Source organism: Taudactylus pleione, unplaced genomic scaffold (assembly GCF_031769625.1).
Source record: "Taudactylus pleione unplaced genomic scaffold, aTauple2 ptg000987l, whole genome shotgun sequence".
Taxonomy (NCBI): domain Eukaryota; kingdom Metazoa; phylum Chordata; class Amphibia; order Anura; family Myobatrachidae; genus Taudactylus; species Taudactylus pleione.
The window spans coordinates 1,820,222-1,833,201 of record NW_028285388.1 but is presented as its reverse complement, the minus strand read 5'-3'; the positions used below and the strand labels follow the sequence as shown (position 1 = coordinate 1,833,201).

General features: G+C 49.3%; 1 protein-coding gene across 4 annotated transcripts in view; it reads left to right on the top strand.

Annotated features, from left to right (window-relative positions):
• The window catches only part of ADCK1 (aarF domain containing kinase 1), a 119,062-nt gene that overhangs the window by 94,087 nt on the left and 11,995 nt on the right, over window positions 1-12,980 (top strand). The window lies entirely within an intron of this gene.

Below are 12,980 nucleotides of genomic sequence, written 5' to 3'. Positions count from 1 at the left end.
TCTCCTACGCTTGCCCCTCAGTATATACTCCTCTCCTATCTCTTACGCCAGCCCCTCAGTATATACTCCTCTCCTATCTCCTACCCCTGCCCCTCAGTATATACTCCTTTCCTATATCCTACGCCTGCTTCTCATTATATACTCCTTTCCTATCTCCTACGCCTGCCCCTCAGTATATACTCCTTTCCTATCTCCTACTCCTGCCCCTCAGTATATACTCAATTCCTATCTCCTATTCCTGCTCCTCAGTATATACTCCTTTCCTATCTCCTATTCCTGCTCCTCAGTATATACTCCTTTCATATCTCCTACGCCTGCCCCTCAGTATATTCTCCTCTCCTATCTCCTACGCCTGCCCCTCAGTATATACTCCTTTCCTATCTCCTACGCCTGTCCCTCAGTATATACTCTTTTCCTATTTCCTACGCCTGCCCCTCAGTATATACTCCTTTCTTATCTCCTTCTCCTACCCCTCAGTATATTCTCCTCTCCTATCTCCTATGCCTGCCCCTCAGTATATACTCCTTTCCTATCTCCTACGCCTGCCTCTCAGTATATACTCCTTTCCTATCTCCTACGCCTGCCCCTCAGTATATACTCTTTTCCTATTTCCTGCGCCTGCCCCTCAGTATATACTCCTTTCTTATCTCCTTCTCCTGCCCCTCAGTATATACTCCTCTCCTATCTCCTATGCCTGCCCCTCAGTATATACTCCTTTCCTATCTCCTACGCCTGCCTCTCAGTATATACTCCTTTCCTATCTCCTCCGTCTGCCCCTCAGTATATACTCCTTTCCTATCCCCTATTCCTGCCCCTCAGTATATACTCCTTTCCTATCTCCTACGCTTGCCCTTCAGTATATACTCCTCTCCTATCTCTTAAGGCAGCCCCTCAGTATATACTCCTCTCCTATCTCCTACGCCTGCCCCTCAGTATATACTCTTTTCCTATATCCTACGCCTGCTCCTCATTATATACTCCTTTCCTATCTCCTACGCCTGCCCCTCAGTATATACTCAATTCCTATCTCCTATTCCTGCTCCTCAGTATATACTCCTTTCCTATCTCCTACGCCTGCCCCTCAGTATATACTCCTTTCCTATCTCCTATTCCTGCTCCTCAGTATATACTCCTTTCCTATCTCCTACGCCTGCCCCTCAGTATATTCTCCTCTCCTATCTCCTACGCCTGCCCCTCAGTATATACTCCTTTCCTATCTCCTACGCCTGCCCCTCAGTATATACTCCTTTCCTATCTCCTACGCCTGCCCCTCAGTATATACTCCTTTCCTATCTCCTACGCCTGCCCCTCAGTATATACTCCTTTCCTATCTCCTACGCTTGCCCTTCAGTATATACTCCTCTCCTATCTCTTACGGCAGCCCCTCAGTATATACTCCTCTCCTATCTCCTACGCCTGCCCCTCAGTATATACTCCTTTCCTATATCCTACGCCTGCTCCTCATTATATACTCCTTTCCTATCTCCTACGCCTGCCCTTCAGTATATACTCAATTCCTATCTCCTATTCCTGCTCCTCAGTATATACTCCTTTCCTATCTCCTACGCCTGTCCCTCAGTATATACTCCTTTCCTATCTCCTACGCCTGCCCCTCAGTATATACTCCTCTCCTATCTCCTACGCCTGCCCCTCAGTATATACTCCTTTCCTATCTCCTACTCCTGCCCCTCAGTATATACTCCTCTCCTATATCCTCCACATGCCCCTCAGTATATACTCCTTTCTTATCTCCTACGCCTGCCCCTCAGTATATACTCCTTTCCTATCTCCTCCACCTGCCCCTCAGTATATACTCCTCTCCTATCCTACGCCTTCCCCTCAGTATATACTCCTTTCCTATTTCCTACGCCTGCCCCTCAGTATATACTCCTTTCCTATCTCCTCCACCTGCCCCTCAGTATATTTTCATCTCCTATCTCCTACGCCTGCCCCTCAGTATATACTCCTTTCCTATCTCCTACTCCTGCCCCTCAGTATATACTCCTTTCCTATCTCCTACGCCTGCTCCTCAGTATATACTCCTCTCCTATCTCCTACGCCTGCCCCTCAGTATATACTCCTTTCCTATCTCCTACGCCTGCCCCTCAGTATATACTCCTTTCCAATCTCCTACGCCTGCCCCTCAGTATATACTCCTCTCCTATCTCCTACGCCTGCCCCTCAGTATATACACCTTTCCTATCTCCTCCACCTGCCCCTCAGTATATTTTCATCTCCTATCTCCTACGCCTGCCCCTCAGTATATACTCCTCTCCTATCTCCTACGCCTGCCCCTCAGTATATACTCCTTTCCTATCTCCTACGCCTGCCCCTCAGTATATACTCCTTTCCTATCTCCTACTCCTGCCCCTCAGTATATACTCGTCTCCTATTTCCTACGCCTGCCCTCAGTATATACTCCTTTTCTATATCCTACGCCTGCTCCTCAGTATATTCTCATTTCCTATCTCCTATTCCTGCTCCTCAGTATATACTCCTTTCCTATCTCCAAGCCTGCCCCTCAGTATATTCTCCTTTCCTATCTCCTATTCCTGCTCCTCAGTATATACTCCTCTCCTATCTCCTACGCCTGCCCCTCAGTATATACTCCTTTCCTATCTCCTACGCCTGCTCCTCAGTATATACTCCTTTCCTATCTCCTACGCCTGCCCCTCAGTATATACTCCTTTCCTATCTCCTATGCCTGTCTCTCAGTATATACTCCTCTCCTATCTCCTACGCCTGCCCCTCAGTATATACTCCTTTCCTATCTCCTACGCCTGCTCCTCAGTATATACTCCTCTCCTATCTCCTACGCCTGCCCTTCAGTATATACTCCTTTCCTATCTCCTACGCCTGCCCCTCAGTATGTACTCCTCTCCTATCTCCTACGCCTGCCCCTCAGTATATACTCCTTTCTTATCTCCTACGCCTGCCCTCAGTATATACTCCTTTCCTATCTCCTACGCCTGCCCCTCAGTATATTCTCCTTTCCTATCTCCTATTCCTGCTCCTCAGTATATACTCCTTTCCTATCTCCTACGCCTGCCCCTCAGTATATACTCCTCTCCTATCTCCTACGCCTGCCCCTCAGTATATACTCCTTTCCTATCTCCTACGCCTGCCCCTCAGTATATACTCCTTTCCTATCTCCGACGCCTGCCCCTCAGTATATACTCCTTTCCTATCTCCTACGCCTACCCCTCAGTATATACTCCTTTCCTATCCCTCAGTATATTCTCGTCTCCTATTTCCTACGCCTGCCCTCAGTATATACTCCTTTCCTATATCCTACGCCTGCTCCTCAGTATATTCTCATTTCCTATCTCCTATTCCTGCTCCTCAGTATATACTCCTTTCCTATCTCCAAGCCTGCCCCTCAGTATATTCTCCTTTCCTATCTCCTATTCCTGCTCCTCAGTATATACTCCTCTCCTATCTCCTACGCCTGCCCCTCAGTATATACTCCTTTCCTATCTCCTACGCCTGCTCCTCAGTATATACTCCTTTCCTATCTCCTACGCCTGCCCCTCAGTATATACTCCTTTCCTATCTCCTATGCCTGTTTCTCAGTATATACTCCTTTCCTATCTCCTATGCCTGTCTCTCAGTATATACTCCTCTCCTATCTCCTACGCCTGCCCCTCAGTATATACTCCTTTCCTATCTCCTACGCCTGCTCCTCAGTATATACTCCTCTCCTATCTCCTACGCCTGCCCCTCAGTATATACTCCTCTCCTATCTCCTACGCCTGCCCCCAGTATATACTCCTCTCCTATCTCCTACGCCTGCCCCTCAGTATATACTCCTTTCTTATCTCCTACGCCTGCCCTCAGTATATACTCCTTTCTTATCTCCTACGCCTGCCCCTCAGTATATACTCCTTTCCTATATCCTACGCCTGCTCCTCAGTATATTCTCATTTCCTATCTCCTATTCCTGCTCCGCAGTATATACTCCTTTCCTATCTCCTACGCCTGCCCCTCAGTATATACTCCTCTCCTATCTCCTTCTCCTGCCCCTCAGTATATACTCCTTTCCTATCTCCTACGCCTGCCCCTCAGTATATACTCCTTTCCTATCTCCTATGCCTGTCTCTCAGTATATACTCCTCTCCTATCTCCTACGCCTGCCCCTCAGTATATACTCCTTTCCTATCTCCTATGCCTGTCTCTCAGTATATACTCCTCTCCTATCTCCTACGCCTGCCCCTCAGTATATACTCCTTTCCTATCTCCTATGCCTGCCCCTCAGTATATACTCCTTTCCTATCTCCTACGCCTGCCCCTCAGTATATACTCCTCTCCTATCTCCTACGCCTGCCCCTCAGTATATACTCCTTTCCTATCTCCTGCGCCTGCTCCTCAGTATATACTCCTCTCCTATCTCCTACGCCTGCCCCTCTGTATATACTCCTCTCCTATCTCCTACGCCTGCCCCCAGTATATACTCCTCTCCTATCTCCTACGCCTGCCCCTCAGTATATACTCCTTTCCTATCTCCTATGCCTGTCTCTCAGTATATACTCCTCTCCTATCTCCTACGCCTGCCCCTCAGTGTATACTCCTTTCCTATCTCCTACGCCTGCTCCTCAGTATATTCTCATTTCCTATCTCCTACGCCTGCCCCTCAGTATATACTCCTTTCCTATCCCTCAGTATATACTCGTCTCCTATTTCCTACGCCTGCCCTCAGTATATACTCCTTTCCTATATCCTACGCCTGCTCCTCAGTATATTCTCATTTCCTATCTCCTATTCCTGCTCCTCAGTATATACTCCTTTCCTATCTCCTACGCCTGCCCCTCAGTATATTCTCCTTTCCTATCTCCTATTCCTGCTCCTCAGTATATACTCCTTTCCTATCTCCTACGCCTGCCCCTCAGTATATACTCCTCTCCTATCTCCTACGCCTGCCCCTCAGTATATACTCATTTCCTATCTCCTACGCCTGCCCCTCAGTATATACTCCTTTCCTATCTACTATGCCTGTCTCTCAGTATATACTCCTCTCCTATCTCCTACGCCTGCCCCTCAGTATATACTCCTTTCCTATCTCCTATGCCTGTCTCTCAGTATATACTCCTCTCCTATCTCCTACGCCTGCCCCTCAGTATATACTCCTTTCCTATCTCCTATGCCTGCCCCTCAGTATATACTCCTTTCCTATCTCCTACGCCTGCCCCTCAGTATATACTCCTCTCCTATCTCCTACGCCTGCCCCTCAGTATATACTCCTTTCCTATCTCCTACGCCTGCTCCTCAGTATATACTCCTCTCCTATCTCCTACGCCTGCCCCTCTGTATATACTCCTCTCCTATCTCCTACGCCTGCCCCCAGTATATACTCCTCTCCTATCTCCTACGCCTGCCCCTCAGTATATACTCCTTTCCTATCTCCTATGCCTGTCTCTCAGTATATACTCCTCTCCTATCTCCTACGCCTGCCCCTCAGTGTATACTCCTTTCCTATCTCCTACGCCTGCTCCTCAGTATATTCTCATTTCCTATCTCCTACGCCTGCCCCTCAGTATATACTCCTTTCCTATCCCTCAGTATATACTCGTCTCCTATTTCCTACGCCTGCCCTCAGTATATACTCCTTTCCTATATCCTACGCCTGCTCCTCAGTATATTCTCATTTCCTATCTCCTATTCCTGCTCCTCAGTATATACTCCTTTCCTATCTCCTACGCCTGCCCCTCAGTATATTCTCCTTTCCTATCTCCTATTCCTGCTCCTCAGTATATACTCCTTTCCTATCTCCTACGCCTGCCCCTCAGTATATACTCCTCTCCTATCTCCTACGCCTGCCCCTCAGTATATACTCCTTTCCTATCTCCTACGCCTGCTCCTCAGTATGTACTCCTGTCCTATCTCCTACGCCTGCCCCTCAGTATTTACTCCTCTCCTATCTCCTACGCCTTCCCCTCAGTATATTCTCCTTTCCTATTTCCTACGCCTGCCCCTCAGTACATACTCCTTTCCTATCTCCTACGCCTGCCCCTCAGTGTATACTCCTTTCCTATCTCCTACGCCTGCCCCTCTGTATATACTCCTCTCCTATCTCCTACGCCTGCCCCCAGTATATACTCCTCTCCTATCTCCTACGCCTGCCCCTCAGTATATACTCCTTTCCTATCTCCTATGCCTGTCTCTCAGTATATACTCCTCTCCTATCTCCTACGCCTGCCCCTCAGTGTATACTCCTTTCCTATCTCCTACGCCTGCTCCTCAGTATATTCTCATTTCCTATCTCCTACGCCTGCCCCTCAGTATATACTCCTTTCCTATCCCTCACTATATACTCGTCTCCTATTTCCTACGCCTGCCCTCAGTATATACTCCTTTCCTATATCCTACGCCTGCTCCTCAGTATATTCTCATTTCCTATCTCCTATTCCTGCTCCTCAGTATATACTCCTTTCCTATCTCCTACGCCTGCCCCTCAGTATATTCTCCTTTCCTATCTCCTATTCCTGCTCCTCAGTATATACTCCTTTCCTATCTCCTACGCCTGCCCCTCAGTATATACTCCTCTCCTATCTCCTACGCCTGCCCCTCAGTATATACTCATTTCCTATCTCCTACGCCTGCCCCTCAGTATATACTCCTTTCCTATCTACTATGCCTGTCTCTCAGTATATACTCCTCTCCTATCTCCTACGCCTGCCCCTCAGTATATACTCCTTTCCTATCTCCTATGCCTGTCTCTCAGTATATACTCCTCTCCTATCTCCTACGCCTGCCCCTCAGTATATACTCCTTTCCTATCTCCTATGCCTGCCCCTCAGTATATACTCCTTTCCTATCTCCTACGCCTGCCCCTCAGTATATACTCCTCTCCTATCTCCTACGCCTGCCCCTCAGTATATACTCCTTTCCTATCTCCTACGCCTGCTCCTCAGTATATACTCCTCTCCTATCTCCTACGCCTGCCCCTCTGTATATACTCCTCTCCTATCTCCTACGCCTGCCCCCAGTATATACTCCTCTCCTATCTCCTACGCCTGCCCCTCAGTATATACTCCTTTCCTATCTCCTATGCCTGTCTCTCAGTATATACTCCTCTCCTATCTCCTACGCCTGCCCCTCAGTGTATACTCCTTTCCTATCTCCTACGCCTGCTCCTCAGTATATTCTCATTTCCTATCTCCTACGCCTGCCCCTCAGTATATACTCCTTTCCTATCCCTCAGTATATACTCGTCTCCTATTTCCTACGCCTGCCCTCAGTATATACTCCTTTCCTATATCCTACGCCTGCTCCTCAGTATATTCTCATTTCCTATCTCCTATTCCTGCTCCTCAGTATATACTCCTTTCCTATCTCCTACGCCTGCCCCTCAGTATATTCTCCTTTCCTATCTCCTATTCCTGCTCCTCAGTATATACTCCTTTCCTATCTCCTACGCCTGCCCCTCAGTATATACTCCTCTCCTATCTCCTACGCCTGCCCCTCAGTATATACTCATTTCCTATCTCCTACGCCTGCCCCTCAGTATATACTCCTTTCCTATCTACTATGCCTGTCTCTCAGTATATACTCCTCTCCTATCTCCTACGCCTGCCCCTCAGTATATACTCCTTTCCTATCTCCTACGCCTGCTCCTCAGTATGTACTCCTGTCCTATCTCCTACGCCTGCCCCTCAGTATTTACTCCTCTCCTATCTCCTACGCCTTCCCCTCAGTATATTCTCCTTTCCTATTTCCTACGCCTGCCCCTCAGTACATACTCCTTTCCTATCTCCTACGCCTGCCCCTCAGTATATACTCCTTTCCTATCTCCTACTCCTGCCCCTCAGTATATACTCCTTTCCTATCTCCTACGCCTGCTCCTCAGTATATACTCCTCTCCTATCTCCTACGCCTGCCCCTCAGTATATACACCTTTCCTATCTCCTACGCCTGCCCCTCAGTATATACTCCTCTCCTATCTCCTACGCCTGCCCCTCAGTATATACACCTTTCCTATCTCCTACGCCTGCCCCTCAGTATATACACCTTTCCTATCTCCTACGCCTACCCCTCAGTATATACTCCTCTCCTATCTCCTACGCCTGCCCCTCAGTATATACTCCTTTCCTATCTACTACGCCTGCCCCTCAGTATATACTCCTTTCCTATCTCCTACGCCTGCCCCTCAGTATATACTCCTTTCCTATCTCCTACTCCTGCCCCTCAGTATATACTCGTCTCCTATTTCCTACGCCTGCCCTCAGTATATACTCCTTTTCTATATCCTACGCCTGCTCCTCAGTATATTCTCATTTCCTATCTCCTATTCCTGCCCCTCAGTATATTCTCCTTTCCTATCTCCTATTCCTGCTCCTCAGTATATACTCCTCTCCTATCTCCTACGCCTGCCCCTCAGTATATACTCCTTTCCTATCTCCTACGCCTGCTCCTCAGTATATACTCCTTTCCTATCTCCTACGCCTGCCCCTCAGTATATACTCCTTTCCTATCTCCTACGCCTGCTCCTCAGTATATACTCCTTTCCTATCTCCTACGCCTGCCCCTCAGTATATACTCCTTTCCTATCTCCTATGCCTGTCTCTCAGTATATACTCCTCTCCTATCTCCTAAGCCTGCTCCTCTGTATATACTCCTCTCCTATCTCCTACGCCTGCCCCTCAGTATATACTCCTTTCCTATCTCCTACGCCTGCCCCTCAGTATATACTCCTTTCTTATCTCCTACGCCTGCCCTCAGTATATACTCCTTTCCTATATCCTACGCCTGCCCCTCAGTATATTCTCCTCTCCTATCTCCTATTCCTGCTCCTCAGTATATACTCCTTTCCTATCTCCTACGCCTGCCCCTCAGTATATACTCCTCTCCTATCTCCTACACCTGCCCCTCAGTATATACTCCTTTCCTATCTCCTACGCCTGCCCCTCAGTATATACTCCTTTCCTATCTCCTACGCCTGCCCCTCAGTATATACTCCTTTCCTATCTCCTACGCCTGCCCCTCAGTATATACTCCTTTCCTATCTCCTATGCCTGTCTCTCAGTATATACTCCTCTCCTATCTCCTACGCCTGCCCCTCAGTATATACTCCTTTCCTATCTCCTACGCCTGCCCCTCAGTATATACTCCTTTCCTATCTCCTACGCCTGCCCCCAGTATATTCTCCTTTCCTATCTCCTACTCCTGCCCCTCAGTATATACTCCTTTCCTATCTCCTATTCCTGCTCCTCAGTATATACTCCTTTCCTATCTCCTACGCCTGCCCCTCAGTATATACTCCTCTCCTATCTCCTACGCCTGCCCCTCAGTATATACTCCTTTCCTATCTACTATGCCTGTCTCTCAGTATATACTCCTCTCCTATCTCCTACGCCTACCCCTCAGTATATACTCCTTTCCTATCTCCTACGCCTGCCCCTCAGTATATACTCCTTTCCTATCTCCTACGCCTGCCCCTCAGTATATATTCCTCTCCTATCTCCTACGCCTGCTCCTCAGTATGTACTTCTTTCCAATCTCCTACTCCTGCCCCTCACTATATACTCCTCTCCTATCTCCTACGCCTGCCCCTCCGTATATACTCCTCTCCTATCTCCTACACCTGCCCCTCAGTATATACTCCTTTCCTATCTCCTCCGCCTGCCCCTCAGTATATACTCCTATCCTATCTCCTACACCTGCCCCTCAGTATATACTCCTTTCCTATCTCCTCCGCCTGCCCCTCAGTATATACTCCTATCCTATCTCCTTCCCTGCCTCTCAGTATATACTCCTTTCCTATCTCCTACGCCTGCTCCTCAGTATATACTCCTTTCCTATCTCCTACGCCTGCCCCTCAGTATATACTCCTATCCTATCTCCTATTCCTGCCCCTCAGTATATACTCCTTTCCTATCTCCTACGCCTGCCCCCAGTATATTCTCCTTTCCTATCTCCTACTCCTGCCCCTCAGTATATACTCCTTTCCTATCTCCTATTCCTGCTCCTCAGTATATACTCCTTTCCTATCTCCTACGCCTGCCCCTCAGTATATACTCCTCTCCTATCTCCTACGCCTGCCCCTCAGTATATACTCCTTTCCTATCTCCTACGCCTGCCCCTCAGTATATACTCCTCTCCTATCTCCTACGCCTGCCCCTCAGTTTATACTCCTTTCCTATCTCCTACGCCTGCCCCTCAGTATATACTCCTTTCCTATCCCCTACGCCTGCCCCTCAGTATATACTCCTTTCCTATCTACTATGCCTGTCTCTCAGTATATACTCCTCTCCTATCTCCTACGCCTGCCCCTCAGTATATACTCCTTTCCTATCTCCTACGCCTGCTCCTCAGTATGTACTTCTTTCCAATCTCCTACTCCTGCCCCTCACTATATACTCCTCTCCTATTTCCTACGCCTGCCCCTCCGTATATACTCCTCTCCTATCTCCTACACCTGCCCCTCAGTATATACTCCTTTCCTATCTCCTCCGCCTGCCCCTCAGTATATACTCCTATCCTATCTCCTACACCTGCCCCTCAGTATATACTCCTTTCCTATCTCCTCCGCCTGCCCCTCAGTAGATACTCCTATCCTATCTCCTTCCCTGCCTCTCAGTATATACTCCTTTCCTATCTCCTACGCCTGCTCCTCAGTATATACTCCTTTCCTATCTCCTACGCCTGCCCCTCAGTATATACTCCTATCCTATCTCCTTCCCTGCCTCTCAGTTTATACTCCTTTCCTATCTCCTTCGCCTGCCCCTCAGTATATGCTAATTTCCTGTCTCTTCCATCTGTCCCTCTGGCTCCTCCGCCTGTCTCTCTGTATAAACTCTTTTCCTGGCTTGTCTGCCTGTCCCATATTCTCTTTTCTTGGCTCCTCCGCCTGTCCCTCTGTAAACACTTTTTCTCTGTCTCTTCTGTCTTACCCTCAATATATACTGTAGTCTTTGTATGTCTCCTCCATCTGTCCCTCAGTGTATACTCTTCCCTGGCCCCTCCGCCTGCCCCTCTGGCCCCTCCGCCTGTCTCTCTTATTCTTTCCCTGTCCCCTCTGCCTGCCCCTCAGTGGTTACTCTTCCCTGGCCCCTCCGCCTGTCCCTCTGTATATACTAATTTCCTGTCTCTTCCATCTGTCCCTAGGTGTATACTCTTTTCCTTGACCCCTCCGCCTGTCCCTCTGGCTCCTCCGCCTGTCTCACTATATATTCTCTTATCTTGGCACCTCCGCTTGTCCCTCTGTATATACTTATTCTCTGTCTATTCTGTCTTACCCTCAATATATACTGTACACTTTGCATGTCTCCTCCATCTGTCCCTCAGTATATACTAATTTCCTGTCTCCTCCACCTGTCCCTCTATATGCACTTTTTTCCTTGCCCTTCCGCCTGCCCTTTAGTGTATACTCTTCCCTGGCCCCTCCGCCTGTCCCTCTGGCCCTTCCGCCTGTCTCTCTGTACATACTCTTCCCTGACCCCTCCACCTGCCCCTCTGGCCCTTCCGCCTGTCTCTCTGTATATACTCTTTCCTGGCCCCTCCGCCTGTCCCTCTGGCCCCTCTGCCTGTCTCTCTGTATATACTCTTTCGTGGCCCCTCCTCCTGCCCCTCTGGCCCCTCTGCCTGTCTCCCTGTATATACTCTTCCCTGGCCCCTCCGCCTGTCCCTCTTGCCCCTCTGCCTGTCTCTCTGTATATAGTCTTCCCTGGCCCCTCCGCCTGTCCCTCTGGCCCTTCCGCCTGTCTCTCTGTATATACTCTTCCCTTGCTCCTCCGCCTGCCCCTCTGGCTCTTCTTCCTGTCTCTCTGTATATTCTCTTCCCTGGACCCTCCGCCTGTCCCTCTGGCCCCTCTGCCTGTCTTTCTGTATATACTCTTCCCTGGCCCCTCCGCCTGTCCCTCTGTATATACTAATTTCCTGTCTCTTCCATCTGTCCCTAGGTGTATACTCTTTTCCTTGACCCCTCTGCCTGTCTCTCTGGCTCCTCCGCCTGTCTCTCTATATATTCTCTTATCTTGGCACCTCCGCTTGTCCCTCTGTATATACTTTTTCTCTGTCTATTCTGTCTTACCCTCAATATATACTGTACTCTTTGCATGTCTCCTCCATCTGTCCCTCAGTACATACTAATTTCCTGTCTGCTCCGCCTGTCCCTCTATATGTACTTTTTTCCTGGCCCTTCCGCCTGCCCTTTAGTGTATACTCTTCCCTGGCCCCTCCGCCTGCCCCTCTGGCCCTTCCGCGTGTCTCTCTGTATATACTCTTCCCTGGCCCCTCCGCCTGCCACTCTGGCCCTTCCGCCTGTCTCTCTGTATATACTCTTCCCTGGCCCCTCCGCCTGTCCCTCTGGCCCCTCTGCCTGTCTTTCTGTATATACTCTTCCGCGGCCCCTCCGCCTGCCCCTCTGGCCCCTCTGCCTGTCTCTCTGTATATACTCTTCCCTGGCCCCTCCGCCTGTCCCACTGGCCCCTCTGCCTGTCTCTCTGTATATACTCTTCCCTGGCCCCTCCGCCTGTCCCTCTGGCCCTTACGCCTGTCTCTTTGTATATACTCTTCCCTGGCCCCTCCACCTGTCCCTCTGGCCCTTCCGCCTGTCTCTCTGTATATACTCTTCCCTGGCCCCTCCGCCTGCCCCTCTAGCCCTTCCGCCTGTCTCTCTGTATATACTCTTCCCTGGCCCCTCTGCCTGTCCCTCTGGCCCCTCTGCCTGTCTCTCTGTATATACTCTTCCCTGGCCCCTCCGCCTGTCCCTCTGGCCCCTCTGCCTGCCCCTCAGTGTATACTCTTCCCTGGCCCCTCCGCCTGTCCCTCTGTATATACTAATTTCCTGTCTCTTCCATCTGTCCCTAGGTGTATACTCTTTTCCTTGACCCCTCCGCCTGTCCCTCTGGCTCCTCCGCCTGTCTCTCTATATATTCTCTTATCTTGGCACCTCCGCTTGTCCCTCTGTCTATACTTTTTCTCTGTCTATTCTGTCTTACCCTCAATATATACTGTACTCTTTGCATGTCTCCTCCATCTGTCCC